Source organism: Halichoeres trimaculatus, unplaced genomic scaffold (genome assembly GCF_033239565.1).
Source record: "Halichoeres trimaculatus isolate MK-OKI-2021-1 unplaced genomic scaffold, fHalTri1.1 fHalTri1_scaffold_22, whole genome shotgun sequence".
Classification (NCBI taxonomy): domain Eukaryota; kingdom Metazoa; phylum Chordata; class Actinopteri; order Labriformes; family Labridae; genus Halichoeres; species Halichoeres trimaculatus.
Window position 1 is genome coordinate 2,761,460 of NW_027437200.1, and position 4,583 is coordinate 2,766,042.

Genomic DNA, 4,583 nt, shown 5'->3' on the forward strand with positions numbered 1-4,583 from the left:
CAAAACTTTTTTGCTTTCGATAGAGCTATTGCAATAAAATGTGTTCATGTAACCGCTGCAATCTCCGACCTCTTTTCTTTGATGTGTGTGATTTATCAAAGAGCCACTCTCTGCACCAACACACTAAACATGAACAAACTATATTTGTAATCAAGTGTTTATTATCAAAGTGAGGTTTAGATCACATCCCAACACAAGTTAGTTTTTACACATTTAAACACAGATGCTCATGAAACTAGAGGGGGCAGCCCACATTATCTCGCAGCAAATGCTGGATGTTGAAATGCTGAGCCCTAACCCTTTAAACCTAACCACACCAGTCTTATTTATAACCTTAGAACCCCTTATTACAGTGGCTGGTGGGTGTCAGACGATTTGCAAAAGCCACAACACAAGTGCAAATGTCACAACACAATGGAAGTTATAAGAAGTTAGTTTTCTTAATGGACACAGAAAAGTTGTGAAAGTAAGTAAAAGATTTTCTTTTTAAACTTCATCTATAATAAATAAAGCTTAATAAGGTCTAACCTTGTAATACACTTTATGGTACTTCTGATATGTATTTATCAGAAAAAATATATCCTCTTATATTTAGCTGTATTAATCAATAGCATTAGCATTAAAGCTATATTTATCACAGCTGAAGTTATGAAAGAAAACAATCATTAATTTTCACAACTTTTCTGTATTCTGTTAGGTTAAATGTCCTCTTAACTTCTGTTGTGGCTGCACTTCTCTTGTGTTGTAGCTTTTGCATTTGTGTTTTTGCGTTTGTAAATCAGCTGACACCTACCTGCCACCGTACTTGATGGCATCATTAGATCTGTAGTTTCCAATGTGATGGGGAGCTGAACTAAAATCTAGCACCTGTCCTATTCACAGGGTCTATCCCATTGTCACTATTCTCCCCTCTCCCTCACCTTACCCCTCTGTCTCCCCCTTCCCCTTGACCCTCTGTTTTGATGAAGGGAGGTGAGAACACATATCTTAGAAATGAGACGCCACTCAATTCCTGCTACGTCATCACCTCTGGTTGTCATAGTCAGAGCGACTGTTTCTTCTCTCCCAAACTGAACACATTTTGACAAAGTGATGATAAACTGATGTCAGATTAGGGCGACACATTCACAACAAACTTCACTGCCATGTACTGCGTTATGTGATGAGACAGCTAAGCTACAAAAAGCTAACATTAGGCTAATGTTACAGTATTCAGAAGCTATATTATGTAGCTTCTGAAAACTGTAACGTTAGCTTATCAGAGCTCATGTAGCTAATGCAGCTCCTGAAAGCAGCTTAGCTGTCTGATCATTCATGAAATGCAGTTCATTGTTGTAACTTCTGTTTGCTGTGAATGTGCTATAGCAGGATTAGCTAGATCGTTATGGAGCGATTTAAAGATAAAATCAACAATTCAAAACATGGCTAATATTTACGTGACGAAGCAGAGGATTGGATATCTGTTAAAAATATTTATATTGTTGGAAATTTGTCAAAACCCTTTGTTTTAAGTGAGGTCCTGGTTTGACTTTGTTTAAAGGACTGTGTAGCTCTTCACCTTTACCTTACAGAGAATTGGGACACCACTTTACTAGACTTGCACGCTAAGAGGTAGAGATGGGGTTGGCCTACAGTCTCTGTTTGGAACCCTTAGCCAAACCCTTTATGACATCATCAGCTGTGTGGTCTCCATACTGACAGATCATCTCCATTTATTTTAATGGGCCCAAAAAATTGGAAAATGCTAACTATTTAAAAAAGAGCAAGAGTGAGAATGTGAAACAAAGATGCATGATTCTCCTGAACATGCCTTTACAATTTGCACGGTGCATAACTAAACTAGAGAGACTGGAGAAAAAAAGTGTCCCACGGTTGATGCATACAGATATTACTGTGTTGTGTAGAGAGCTTTAGTGTTTTCCAGAGCCTGGGACAGGGTGTCTGTTAAGTCGTCCCCGGCCTCCTCAATTTGAGTAATTGAGAGTTCCAAGGAAATCATGTCAAATAACAGGAAAGCCCACACTGCAAAACAAATTAAAAGTTTGGAGAACTCAAAATTGTGAGGCAACAAACCTCCGAAAAAATTCAAGTTAAACTTCATCATTTGAGTTTGCCGAACTGTAAGTCGCTGTAAGTCATGTTTTCACTATGTTAACACTTAAAATCTTAACCTCTAGCAACTAATTCACCTCCAGTCTTAAAAGGTGGAGCTAGAAACACTGCAGTCCGTTGATTGGGGGAAAGAATTGTCACTTCCTGTGTGACAGCAGCTGCTGCATTTCTCCTGGCAACACACAGCCTTCTCTGAAACAAAGCTTGATCCTTCTTTGTAACAAAGAGACACATGACAATCACAAAGAAGAGGAATTGCTGCATTCTTCCATCGTTGCTCTTTGGTTACTATGTTGTTTTTCTTCTTCGTTGGATTTATTGGATTATTAATCTGAGGGTCAATGGGGAGCACAGCTTTCCATGAGTTTGAAACACTGATATCAGCTGCAAACAGAAGAAAAATGAGCCTGATGGCAAAATTATATTCTTTCCTGAGCTCTTCAGAGAGACTTCATTTATTACACCTTAGAGATAACAGATACCACGATTAGACCAAGATGGGAATAACATTAATCTGAGGTCTGAACAATATTCAATGATGGAGTGTTTGTGCCATTGTTTATCCCAGTTTCCTTTTTTTTCCAGCCTGCTGCCATATTTCATAGAGTGAGATATTATGATGGAACCACTGAGAGTAAGACCAACATGAGCTAATTTCCTCCTCAGAAAACTTTGATGTCACTGAAAAATTTGATTAGAAAAATCTCTAGTATGACTCTTTAACCTCAGATCATGTCAGAGATAATCTATCAGCTGATCTGATTGTCTGTAACTTCATTGGTCAGCATCATGAACCTGGAGCAAAACCTCAGCTCTTCATTGGTTTCGAGACAACATGCCAAGCCAATGACTTCCAGGAAAGTTTGACTTTTGAGTTGTTATTTGTCCAAATTAACTTCCCCAAAACAGAACCACAGGAGTGATCTGAAACAGCTCCTCAGACAAGAGCAGGGCTCAGATCTCTTTGAGTCTGATTCAATGTCCTAAGCTAACTGAACTCTGGATGTGCTTTCATTATGAGCTGCTGCATTTCTCTGGAAGAAAAGAGTTTTTTCAAAGAATCTCATTTTTCAGATTCAGTGATTTTGAAACCAGCTGATTGAATCACAGAGCGTCAAACTGTGCTAAGATTAGATTCATTAGGCCACGCTGACTTTAAATGGTTCCTGGAGGGATTAAAAAAAAAGGTTTTATTTATTGACTCTGAAGATGTCCCTGGATAAACTTCATAATTGTCTGAAAAAGACCCAAAACATCCTCAGGGTCCAGTGTGAGCCGGGACGTCCCCTGTTTGAAGTGCTGCCCTCTACAGGGCAGTGAAAACAGGACTTGCAGAAACAGCTTTAACCCAAAGGTGTAATCAGTGCACCCCATGCAACTTCTTATTGTTTTTAACTAATGAAGGAAGTTTCTGTTTCAGTATGATCCGAACATGGACAGTGATGGTAAAGAAATATTCTGAAACCAAACAGCCTGCAGCAGGTTTCAGGTCCAGACCACCCTCCTCTCCTCTCAGCTGACCTCTCAGGACCAAAGTGAACTTTGGATTGTTTTGACAGTTGGACTTTGAGACGCTGGGCCGGTCACCTGAGCTGGATAAACACTGCATGTGTCATTGCCCTGAAAACCCCTGATCTGTGAGGAAGAAGAGCTTTAAGAATGAGGAATAGCTTCTTTTCTGGATTACACCTTCAACAGAGCGACACAAAGCGGCAGAGCAGCTGAAACGATTCATCCAGCTGAGCAAAACAAGCCGTCACATGTTTACTCTTTCCTTCATTCATTCATTTATTCATGTATCCATAATGTAATCAGGCTTTATCTGCAGGCTATATTTATACCACTCAGTTAATCTGAACTGATGAACTGATCATATTGAATTATCTGCTGCTTCAAAAACTATGGTGGCTGAGAAGTGCAAACCAAAATAACTGTGGAAACACTCCTACAAGCTTTAAAAAAGTTACATTTTACGAAAAATTTTCACAATTAAAAAAATATATTTTATTAAGGACCAAAAAAACACTTTTACAAGTCCTGAAACAAATTCACAAAGTCAGAATTTTGACAGAAAGGAAATGTACTAGCTGTTATTCACAACTCCAGCTCCATGAGGATGAGGACAGAGAGACACAGTGAGCGTCTGTGTCTGCCCAAAGACTGTATAATCAATGGACAGAGTCTGTTTTTGAAATGGGTATTTGAAGCAAATTGGCTATTGCGGCCATATTGGAAGCAATGGGGGCTTTGAGTAGAGCTATAGGGCGGCCATCATTCATGTGAGGTAGGCAAAGTTTTATGGGTTATCAATGGCAGTAAACATTTTTTAGTCCTTAAAATAGTCAAAGATATAACAGAAGAGTGGTGCCAGGTTATAGGGAGGTGAAAAATGAAATAAACAAAATTAATCTCAAAAATGTACAAGAAAAAAAGTCATAAATTTGCACACAAAAAAATCGTATGAATTAAGG